We start from the raw sequence: 13,083 nt of genomic DNA, 5'->3' as shown, positions 1-13,083 counted from the left end.
GGTGATATAACTGACGAATATTTGAGGCCAGTGTGGTACACAGGTCTTCCAGCCTCCAGGTCTAACCACTGCACCACCTAACTGCCTTATTCCCCTCCTGGATGTACTCTGTACTTTCTTTGACATGGCTTAGCTCTTCTTCTGGAAGCCCTACTTCAGGCCTGGAATTCGCACATTAGAAATACCCTCTCACTATTTGTCCTCTCTTTCTAATTGGATGACTTCTTGTAACTTCCTTTTGAGGAGGGTAGACAGGGCAATGGTCTCTCATTCCTCTTCAGGCTATACTCAGGACATTCTCTCCCATACCTTCTTGTATCTATTGCCTTCCTCCATTAGAAGGTAAGCAATTTGAAAACAGGGAATATGCTTTTAGTTTATTTGTATTTCCAGTTCTTAGCACCTTACCTGGCAAATAATTTTTTTTTTAGCAAATACTGGTTGATAATCTAATCTAGCTTCTTTATTTTATAGATGAAAAAAGTGAGATTGTGAGAGACTATGACTTAATCCAAGTTATCAGAGTAGTATCAGTAGATTCAGGATTACAACCTCAGGTCCTCTTAATACAAATCTAGTGCTTTTCCCACCATACCACCCCGCCTTTCTAAGTGATTATGGAAGCAACATTCAAAGGCTAAGACCTAAATAAAAGAATATGGTATGTGTCACTGTGTGGGACTGTTAAATGTGGAATGTTTCATGATCTAATCAAAAGTGTTGAGGAGTCAGTTCTAAATTTGGTTTGCTCTGAAAATGAGAATTTGGTTTTTGGAATGGACAACATAAATAAACCAAGAAATTAGTTTCAGAGCCCTGTTGGGGCTATTTTTTCTAGAGTATCAATAACACCTCCCAGTAATGGGACATTGCTTTTTATTGCTTTCATCGCATTTCTGAGTGCGGCCAAGTGCTTACTTGGACATTTTTCCCTTTGATTTCAGTTTTCTAATACTCACTGAAAAATTAACCACATGAAATTAAAGGTGGACATATGATGAAAACAAGTTGTCTTGTTGTTTTCCTGGGTGGTATGTTGATATTTTATACCTTTGAAGAGAATGAAAGAAAAGAGAAGAAGAGAGGCACAAAGAAAGAAATAGAGGGGGAGGGGGAAGAAAGAGAAATGATATAAAAGTAAGAATGAGAAGGAAATGTGCTTTGTATATCTGCGTATTAGAAATATTAATGTGAAGCTCTGTTGTTTGGAGATCATTGACAAACTTTTCTAAAAGGAAGAATTTCTTTATCTAGCTTGAATTATAAGTTTTTAAATATAGTAAGAAAATTGACAACTATTCAATGAATTTTAGTTCTTTTCTGGACTTAGCAGTAGGGTTAGCAGATGAAATACTCATTTAGTTAAAACCATTTTCAAAGATGTCATCAAAAGTTATTTCTGAAGTTCATCAATTTTGCCCAGATGCTGCTAATCTCTGAATGAAATGACCTCTGAGGTTGCTCCAGTCCGGTTTCAGGAAATCCATGTGGTCAAAATTATTTTCAAAATAATACTAGGATATTTTCATTTCCAATGATATAAATACCAGTTAACCCACACAAACAAAATCTTTTGTTGGTCCTCAACAATTTTTAAGAATATGAAGGGCTCTTGAGACCAAAAAGTTTAAGAACTGCTGCCCTAGAGGTTAGGTATTGGGACTGGACTTGTGAGTTCACTGATATAAGGGACCCTCTCTGAGGGTTTCTTGTCTTAGCAGCCCATTGTTTCAGAGAATTGCCTAGAGTGATAAGATGTTATGGGACTTGATTGGGGTAATAAAGATGATTATGTGTCAGAGACAAGACTTAAAACTTAGTTTCTTCCCCTAAAGAACAATAACAAAAATGTGCAATGAATAATATTACTAATATTTTGCCTTTGTAAAATGTTTTATAATTTAAAAAGTTATTTTATATTAGATCTTGAGAACAACTCAGTGAAGTAGTAGATGTTTGGGCTCAGAGAAGTGCAGGTATTTACCCAAGTTCACCTGGTCCACAAGTGAAAGAAGAGAGATTAGGACCCATGCATTCTGACTCCAATGCTCTTTCACCAAATTCTAAATTTGGACTTTAAAAAATAGAAAGATTAATATATCTCAAAATCTTTTCCCAATACAAGGAAACTTTCAGAATTTGTAGAGCAGGAGATACTTCTACAACTAATATGTCAAAAACACATTAAAAAAAGCATTTAATGTATGTGTTTTTCATTTTTTTCCAACCTTCCAGATATGGATTTGTGTGTGTGTTAGTCTATCCAGCTTGGACATCAATTTATCTTTGGTCCAGCCAAACTAGACTTTTTGCTGTTCTGCATATACAGCATTCCATTTCTCATATCTGTTGTTTTGTAATAAATGCCTAGGATGTATCCCCTCATCATCCTCATCCCTTAGAAAGTCTAATTGATTCAGAGGTGGGGAAACTGAGTCCACAAGGCTACATGTGGTCTTCTAGGGCCTTGAGTATGGCCTTTTGACTGGGTCCAAGTTTTACAGAACAAATAATTTTATTAAGGAGATTTGTTCTTTGTAGTTTGGATTCAGTCAAAGAGCCACACTTGAGAACCTAGAAGGTCATATGTGACCTCAAGACTTCAGATTCACCACAGCTGGAACTTTGCTTCATAGTTGCATTCAAAAGCCACTATCTGCTTGAACCTGTTCCTATTTTCCCCAGCCTCTAGTGCCTCCATCCCCAATTACCTTTTATATATTGTGTATATGATCACTTTGAATATACTTACAATTTTATATATTCTCTTCTCATGTAAAATGTAAGTTTCTTGAGACTAGGAACTATAGCATTTTTTGTCTTTGAATCCTCACCTCCTAGAAAGAAGTAGGCATTTAATGAATAATTTGGGATTGATTGACTTAGGAAGGCATCTATTAAAAATCTCATCAACTAATTGGATAACAAAAAAAAATGGGGTGGTCATGTGGTGAGAGAAAGGAGTGAAAAGTAGATGGCCAATATTCTACTGCTACCCTTATGGTAATAGAAGAAATTGAGGAAGGCATTTAGCATGTTGGGTTTACCTCCCCCCCCCCCCCCGCCCACAGTGTTTTTGAGAGGACATGATAAAAGTCTCACATGTCAGGCAGGCCAAATTGGATTACAATCTGCATGAGTTGCCATCTTGAAGCCCCCAGACAGGGTTGGGCCTGCAGTCCAGATGACATGAGTTCAAATTTGCCCTCAGACACTTTCTAGCTGTGTGATCTCAGTCAAGTCATACTTCTTAACCATGTAAGCTTCACTTTCCTCATCTGTAAAATGGGGATAATAGCTCCTACCCCTCAGGGTTGTTGCAGGGATCAAATGAGATAATAATTGTAAGTTACTTATCACAATGACTGGCATATAGTGAACTCATCAATAGTAATAATAACAATAATGGTAATAATTATAATTTTGTGCTCCAACATTGACAAGGTTCCAAGTCATTTTGACTATACTATTCATGGTTCTAATATCTTCCTCTATTACCTATCCCCTACATTCATGGTCCAAAGTCCAGAAGTAGCACAAGTGAGTTTTAGAACTTGTTAAAATGGAATATAGAAATATTTTTATCAAAATAAATAAAAATATTATGTAGATTATGTTAATTTGTGGCTTTCTAAGTCAATATCTGCCCCAATTCTATTTGAATTGGACATAATTGACATTGAATTGGACTGTTCTCTCCAGTAGACAAGTGAATATACCTAAGAATAAAGGTCTGATCTTGATTCCTGCATGCACAGAAATTTTCAGGTGTTTTCTTATCTGATAGAATGCACTATATTGACCACAGGATAAAATATAAGCTCCTGAGTTTGACTTTAAAGCCTTCCATAATCAGGTGCTCATCCAGTTTTCAAGAACTGATCTCTCAGCTACTACATGCAAGATATAATACTATATTTTGTAGACAAACATATGAGCTATCTCTTACCCTCAGGGTCCTTATTGGAAAATATTATGACATGTGCCTGGAGAAGTAATTAAAAAATAAATATGAAGTAATGTCAAAGAATAAATAATGCTAACAACTATGTGAGTGAGGAAATGACTCTAGTAGGATATAACACTTGAACAAGGCCTTGAAAGGAGCTAGAAATTCCATAAGATAGAAGATGAAAAAGCATTCCAAGTGTGGGGGCTTGTGCCAAGGAACAGGAATGGCAATAGTCATATATTGGCAATATCAAGCTGGCCAATTTGACTAAATGAGAGAACAATTTCTAATTCTAATTAGACAAGAAAGATAAGATGAAGGGTTTTAAATATCAATATGAAATTTGTACTTAATTCCAGAGGCAATGAAATCTAATGAATGCCTCTTGCACTGAAGAGTAAGATGTTCAGATCTATTCTTTAGGTATTTCATCTTGGCAGTTGGGTAAAGGGTGAGTTGGAGAGGAGAGCAACTGAAGGCAGAGAGACCAGTAATGAAGCAATGCAATAGTACAGGCAAGATGTGGTGGGGATTTAATTAAATATGGTGGACATGCAATTAGAGAAATGATGATGGATGCAAGAGATTTTGTGGTGGAATTGACAAGTCTTAGCAATTAACCAGATGGAAAAAATTAGGAGAACGAAGGGTCAAGGATTACTCCTAGATCTGGGTGATTAGAACAGTATCATGTTTGGCAGAAACAGAGATTCTAGGAGTAGGTAAGGATTCAGGGAAGTAGTATGCTGGTACATGCTTAACTACTAGATCTCCAAAAGCACCTGACACATTTTAAAGTTTAATTCGTAGTGTAACATTAGTTTTCATTAAGTTTAGACAATCAGAAAAATCATAAAATGAGCCTCTATTTGTAGCACTCACCTATTTCTGAGGTATAAATGCTCACATTGAAAATGTAACAATTGCCTTTCAGGAGTTGATTCTAGCTTTCTCTACCATGCTTGTAGAGGCTCATCTAATGAGCTTATTCATAGACATGCTAAGTTTCAAATGCTTGTGGACTAGCCAAATGAATATATCAGAAAGCTGGAGATGTAGGGAAAAAGAAAGAGAGAGAGAGAAAGAGAGAGAGAGAGAGAGAGAGAGAGAGAGAGAGAGAGAGAGAGAGAGAGAGAGAGAGAGAGAGATGGACAGGGACACAGAGACAGAAAAACAAAGATAGAGAAACAGAGACAGTAAGGCAAAGACTGATAAACAGAGAGAGACCAAATCAGAGTCCTAGTAGCCATGAGTAAGAGGAGAACCAAGAGAGAATAGTATGAAAGTTTGGGCAATACAGACCACCCAGATACAGGGGTTAATCAATAAAGTGAAATGGTTCAGAGAGGACAAAAAGGATGATTAAATTTTCCTCTTTGTTTCAAAGTAAAATTGTATTCCTCTTTCTTCTTGTGTTAAGAATAGAAGAACTGTCAGCTGGCATAGAGGCAGCAAAAAAGTGCCTGTGAAGGAATGGTTGAAAATTGGAAAGAGAAGAGTGATAATTGACAAGGAAAGCCCCAGAGAAAACATGAAGGGATGGGATCAAGGGCACAAGCACAAGATTTAGCCTTGTGAGAGGAAGGGCCACCTCCATATCCAACAAGAGTAAAGGGAGAAGAGAAGGGATTTGATACATAGAATTAGGGAGAAGAGGGAGATCAAGAGATGAGGTCTTCTTTTGAGGAATAGAGGACTGCTGGAGGGGCTTGAGGAGGGAATATGGGGGGTTGATAGCCATTTAGATAATAAAAGATGTATGTTTTCAATGACAATTGAGTCAAGAATAGATAGCATGTACTAGTAGTAGGCCAAGTAATAATGGTTACATGATTCTCCTAGGGCCTTCATACATAGATGTTTATAAGCAGAGGGAATAATCTAGACTTACTTTGTATTATTCTCCTTAGTTCACCAAACTCATCATTCTATATCCCATCTTTGTGCCTTTGGATAGACTGTCCCTCATACATGGATGACACCCCCTTCCTCATCTCTGTCTTTTTTTGGGATTAACTCAAATACCTACTTCCCTCAAACAGCCTTTCTGGATTACCAAATATTCACACTCTCCGCTCCATTGTTGATGCTCATTACTTTCTCAAATTATAGTTTTATGAGAGAGAGGAAGAGAAAGAGGCAGAGAAAGAGAGATACAGAGGGAGGGAGACAAAAACAGAGACAAAGGCAGAGAAAGAGAAGAGCAACAAAAACAAAGGACTTTTTCCAAGTACTTACTACACATAGAAAACAAGACAGTCACCTCTCCAGAACCTTACATTTTAATTACATGCTTTTTCCTTTAGAGATTTGAATAGCAAATGACTCAATAGACAGTATCAGATTTGGTATTAGTTGGATCTGAATTCAAACCCTTCCTTAAATACTTATTAGCTGTGTGACTTTGGTTATGGTACTTGAACTCTTAGCCTCAGTTTCCTCATCTGTAAAATGGGGATAATGATAGTCCTTACTTCACAGAGTTGTTGTGAGGATCAAATGAAGTGGTATATGTAAGGTGCTTTGCAAATTTGATACTATTGTATAACATATATACATACATACATATATATGTAATCTTGTGATGTTATATAATAACATTACACAATATGTTATTGTAATATGATAGTTCTTTTATAACACCATAAGGTATGCATGATATTATAAACTATAACAGTAATAATAACAGCATTTGTTATAACTATCATTATAGACTGTAAACTCCCTGAGAGCTGGGACTGTTTCATTTTTGTGTCTGTCCAATACCTAGAACAGCACCTGACACATAGAAAATACATAGTCAATGTGTGTTGAACATAATTGAAGGGAATTTCAATTATTCCTTTCCCTGATTCCACTTAATAGATAATTGAAAATTTAACTCAAGTAACTTTTTAAAAAATCTGTTGTTTATATCCAAGAACCCTTGATATGAAGCCAGCATAATTGTATACTTCTTCACCTTTTTCATCTTTTTCGTAGAATGATAGAACTCTTTTTTTAAGATGGTCATTATTTTAGAAAATTGAACATTAAAGTAAAAATTGTACCACCTTCTCTGAAATTTAGTGAAGGTTAGCACAGACGTGTAACCCTTCTTTCCCCATTTTGCTCATGCATTTGTCCTGCACCTTTAACTTTCTGGCTGTTTGCTATGTTGGAAAACACTCAAGTTCCAAGCCAGTTCTGTGTGAGATTGTGTGAGTCTTTCCACACTTTAGGGCTGTGTGTTTAAACTGCTGCTAGGCCATGACCGTGCTGAAGAGGTAGAAATAAGAGCCCTGGCCAGCCTAGTGTAACCACTTGCTTGTGAGCAAAGCTGAAAGCAGCAGACAAGACATATAGGGAAATTACACGAGATTTATTTACAAAAACCATTTATGTTGAACTAGCAGTTTTCGATGGTGTCAGCAATTCTCCGTTGCATTTATTTGTTACTACAGTACTCGGCAAGAGTGCAATCCTATTAAACCTGTACAATACATTACACAAAATGGTAATCATTTCCTATTTTATAAAATAAAAAAGAGTGTGAAATCCACACAATTGAAAAGTCCTAATAGGCTTTCAAGATGAAAATGCATAGTCTTTGCCAAGTCACTCAGAAATGCACTTTTTTGGTTCTTTTCTTGTCTCACTGTCAATGTTTTCTCTTTAGTTGATAAAAACCATACCCTTCATGTGATACCTGACTTCATGAATCAAGATGAGAAGAAAATGGTCTAGAAACAGCGCTTTGGGGTATACATTTTTTCATTCCTGAACACTAGCTTAGCTTTTATTTCACATAAATCAACTATCTCAAAGCCAAATCACACCTTAATAATCTGAGTTCCTTGGAGGCATTGTGCTTTTCTAGATATTAACAGTGATAATACTTTTAAGTAATGAATATTAGGTTTAAAAAATATCTTTTACGAAGTCATCTGGTGTTTTCTATTTCTATGGGGCTCTAATCTTTAGGAAAGGGAGAGAATAAAACCGTTATGGAGCAATGGAGACAGCATGGGTCTGATGTTCATGAGACTGGACTTTAAGTCAAGGTTTGCCTCTAAATCAAGGTGTAATCTTGGAGAAATTACATATTTTTCCTCTAAATCTCAGCTTCCTCATGTGTAAAATGAGGGGATTGAACTTCATTCTCTCCAAGGCCCCTTCTACACTTCAGCATGTGATCACATGAAGAGATAAACCCTATAATCCTTTTTAAATTCTCTGCTTCTAGTTTAAAACTACATCAGAATGGCCATATGTGGGAAATGTGAAGAGAATCACTCACACTCACAGCCACAAAGGGATGTTTTCTACACAACCACAGAATTTCAGAGACAGAAGTGACCTCAGACATCCTCAAGTCCAACCTATTTTGGAAGAAGAAGCCTCACTAGAAGATATATGAGTAATCATCCAGATTTTACTTGAAGAATTCTAGTGGTACATCCATTCTTTTTCACCTATTTTTTGAGCAATACTACTCAGTTAAAGAAATGTGGCTCAGGATGAAGAAGTGATTCAGACTAAGCAAAAAGCTGCAATGAAAAGAGGCACTAAATCTAATGTCAGGATGACTTGATTTCAAATTGAGCCTCAAACATTTACTATCTCTTTGACTGCAGGAAAGTCACTTAGCCTCTGTCTGCCTCAGTTTCCCTATCTGTAAATAAGGAAAATAATGGCACCTACCTCCCCAGGTTGTTGTGAGGATAAGATAATGTGTATGAAGTACTGTGTAAATAATGACTGTTATAATTAGCATTATTATACATGAAGTAGAGCATTGGTGTCTACACTACTTCTATACAGGCCCAGAAATCCCAGTGTCTATGAAATCTACTTGGGGAAGCTGCTAATCTTAAAAGCCATTTTCTTTTTAGGAGACCTGAACAGTCTTGGGACATGTTTCCTGCAGCTATTGGGGTAGATTTCAATGTTATCCTTGATAAAAGGAGAAAGGACAGGCAAAGATTATCATTCACAATTCATTCAATAAAACTTATAGCTAGAGTTTTTCAGAAACACAAACTAAAAGCCAGGTCATGTGAATCTATATTTTATTTTTCTGAAACTTCTAAGATTTCTCAATTATGCCCTTTATCTTCAATAGTGAATGAAGGAACTTGAATGAAATATGACTTATTTCATTCATTCTAATTTCCTAGAATCTTTGTGTATGAATGCATATATACATGCATGCCTATATGTATATATACACACATATATACATATATTTACATAAATATGCACATATGCATGCAAGAAAAAAGTTATAACCAAAGTTCCCTCTTAAAAAAATAAAGGAAAACTTAGTTTTTTTATGGACTAGAGTTGGGCAGGGGGTGGGAGATAAGGTATAAAATTTAATCCAGGACAAAAAATACCTGGTGTGGTGAACATATAACCAAACTCGTGAAATGGAAGTGTGAACAATTATAATACATCTTATAAATCACATTTAGTGTTGGCTATCTTTGGTTTCTAATATTAAGGGCACATAAGGCAATGTTAAGTTGTTATGTCTGGACTCATAAAGATTGATTCTAACGTTACATTAATTGAAAACATTAGCAGCAGGTGTTTTTCCCGCCTCATATCTATACTACGGTATTAAACTTGCTAGTCTAAATATTCAAATACTTCTCTCCAGAGGTTAACTGCTACACACCAAATAATATTTTACATAGACCAGATTGACCTTGTTTAGTTAGTTCCTTTTTCTTTAATGAATCATTATGCAAACCAAGGTGAGGGAACATGTGTTTTCCCTATTACTACTTTTAAACATTGCAAAACACTTAGAACATTTTGGAATGTTAAATCCCATAAGGAAGAAATAGTTATGTCAGCATTTAGAGTATTTGCAAACATATATTCTGTGAATCTCATGTGTTAACATGATAATTGTTTCCATACAGGCATGCTATGGAGTGGTTAGCAGAAGTTGGGGCAAATCGTATAAGTTTGAATTTCTTCCTAAATAAGTGAATCTATTTAACTTTTTTGCAAATTTGAGGAAGGGAAGGGTAAGGATAGTAAGGCAAATATTATATGTTTAAATGCTTTCCTTTTCAAAATTTTCATTAGATGAAAAAATAATCAACTCCTAACGTCTCCATATAGCTGCTAATTTTACTCCTAAACGCTGGAATAATATTAATAAAAAGGGAAGTATGCCCTGAAATTTGATCAATTTGACTTTGAAAGACCAAAAGAAAAGGACACAAGAGGGGTACTGAAACAATACTACCTACCACCTACATATGTGACAGATTCAATTCTCAAAATGAGATACATTTTGTGAGAATATGCTTTTCACTTTTTTTAAAAAAGTGTTTATTTTATATTTTTTCTTTTAGATTTTGAATTCCAAATTCTCTACCTCCCTCATGCTTCTTCCAACACCCACTGAGAAGGCAATAGATATATCATTTATACATGTGAAGTCATGCAAAACATATTTCCATTTCAGACAGATTTTTTTTGAAAAGCAAGAAAAATAAAGTGAGAAAATTACACGTAAATTTTCAGTCAGATCAGTTCTCTCTTGGAGATGGATAATATTTTTTCATCATGAGTTACTTGGATCATTTTATTGATCAGAGTAGCCAAGTCTTTCTCAGTTGATCATCATGACAACATTGCTGTTACAGTTCACTATAATTTTCTCGTTATTTTTACTTCCTTTCCACTAACTGACAAAAGTCTTGTTATAGTTTCTGAAATCATCACCCTCTACATCATTTCTTATAGCATAATAGTCCTCCATCACAATCATATGTCATAATTTGTTCAACTGTTCCCCTATTGATAAGCATTCCCTCAAATTCCAGTTCTTTGTCACCACAAAAAAAGAGCAATTATAAATATTTTTTTGTATATGTAAGTTCTTTTCTATCTCTTTGGGATACAGACTTGTTAGTAATATTACGGAGTCAAAGGGTGTGCAGAGTTTATAAACAATATTTTATTCTTCTTGCAATTACACATAAAAACAATTTTTTACATTTTTTAAAGTATTAATTTCCAAATTTTATCTCCCCCTCTATCTAGTCTTGGTTCCTTAAGATATCTAAACTTGATTATATATACACAATCATGTAAAACATTTTGTTATTAGTCAATTTGTGGAAGAAGACTCAAGAGAGAAGAAAAGAGAGATGGGGAGGGAGGAGCAGGAGAGAGAGAGAGAGAGAGAGAGAGAGAGAGAGAGAGAGAGAGAGAGAGAGAGAGAGAGAGAGAGAGAGAGAGAGAAGGAAGGAAGGAAAGAAGGAAGGAAGGAAGGAAGGAAGGAAGGAAGGAAGGAAGGAAGGAAGGAAGGAAGGAAGGAAGGAAGGAAATAAAGAAATATGATATACTTTAGGTGATATTCAGACAATATCAGTTCTTTCTCTCATGATGGAAAGCATTTTTCATCATGAATCCTTTGGGATTGTCTTGGATAATTTTATTACAGAAAATTGCTAAGTCATCCAAAGTTCTTCATGGTGTATTATTCTTCTGGTTCTGCTCACTTCACTTTGCATCAGTTCATGTAAGTCCAGGGCTTTCTGAAATCATTCTATTTGTCATTTCTTATTGCACAGTAGTATTCCACTATAATCATACACTAGAACTTATTTGCCATTCCTCAAGTGATGGACATTCCCTTAATTTCCAATTCTTTGCCATCACAAAAGAGCTGTAATGAATATTTTCGTACAGATATGTGCTTTTCCTGTTTCTAAAAATCACTTTGGGATACAGAGTTAATACAGTAGTATTGCTGGATGAAAAGGTATGCATAGTTTTGTAACCCTTTGGACATAGTTACAAATTGTTCTCCAGAACGGTTGGATTAGTTCAGTACTCCGCAATACATTAGTGTTTCAGTTTCCCCACATCTCCTCCAACATTTATCATTCTTTTTTTAGTCATATTAGTTAATCTGATAGGTATGAGATGGTACCTCAGAGTTGCTTTAATTTGCATTTCTTTCATCGAGTGATTTAAAATATTTTTCATATGACTGTAGATAGCTTTATTTCTTCATCTAAAAACTGCCTGTTCATATTCCTTGATCACTTTATCAGCTGGGGAATAATTTATATTCTTATACATTTGACTCAGTTCTCTACATATTTGAGAAATGATGTCTTTATCAGAAATAGTTGCTATAATAACCACCCCCCGTTTTCTGCTTTTCTTCTATTTTTGTTTGCATTTATTTGTTCTTATTGGGTCCTAAATTCCATCCTACCCACTGACCTGACAGGGAAACTCTTCTATGCTCTCCTAATTTGCTTATGATATCATTTTTTATGTCTAAATCATGTATCCTTTTTGATCTTCTCTTGATATATGGTGTAGGATGTTTGTTTACAAACTAGTTTCTGCCATGCTTTTTTTTGTTTTGTTTTGTTTTCCCAGCAGTTTTTGTCCCAAAGCTTAGATCTTTGGGTTTATCAAATATTAGATGACTATGGTAACTTACTACCATGTATTATATACCTAAACTCTTCTTGGTTTAGGTCTCACCACCATGTATGTGTTCATCCTTTGCTGCTGAAGAAGATCATGCCAGCAGAGAAATAATGACATGACTTACACTTCACTTTGTTCTGAGTGAGGGAGGGCTGTGCAGGTCACCAGCCTCACTTTTCCACCAGAGCCATCTGAATCCAGGGACCAGATATTCATCAGGATGACTGAAGATTTGGGATTAAGTGACTTGCCCAAGGTCACACAGCTAGTGAGTGTCAAGTGTCTGAGGTGAGATTTGAGCTCAGGTTCTCCTGACTCCTGCACTGGTCCTCTATCCACTGCACCACCCATATTTGTATCATAAAAGAAATTTAATAAGACTCCTTCCTTGCCTTTTTTTTCAAGTAGTTTATATAGTATTGGGATTTAAATGGTTGGTAGAAGTCACTTGTGAAGCCATCTGGAGATTTTTTCTTAGGGAGTTAATTGATGACAATCATTTTTCTTTCTAATACAGTGTTATCTAAGTGGTTATTTTATCTTCTTTTAATCTGGGCAATTTGTATATTTGTTAATTTCATCCTTTTCAGTTAGATTGTTAGATTTGTTGTCATAGAGTTGGGCAAAATAGTTCCTAATTATTGTTTTACTTTCCTCTTCATTGGTGGTGAATT

This window comes from Notamacropus eugenii, chromosome 4 (assembly GCF_028372415.1).
Source record: "Notamacropus eugenii isolate mMacEug1 chromosome 4, mMacEug1.pri_v2, whole genome shotgun sequence".
Classification (NCBI taxonomy): Eukaryota; Metazoa; Chordata; class Mammalia; order Diprotodontia; family Macropodidae; genus Notamacropus; species Notamacropus eugenii.
This window is presented reverse-complemented; position numbering follows the sequence as displayed.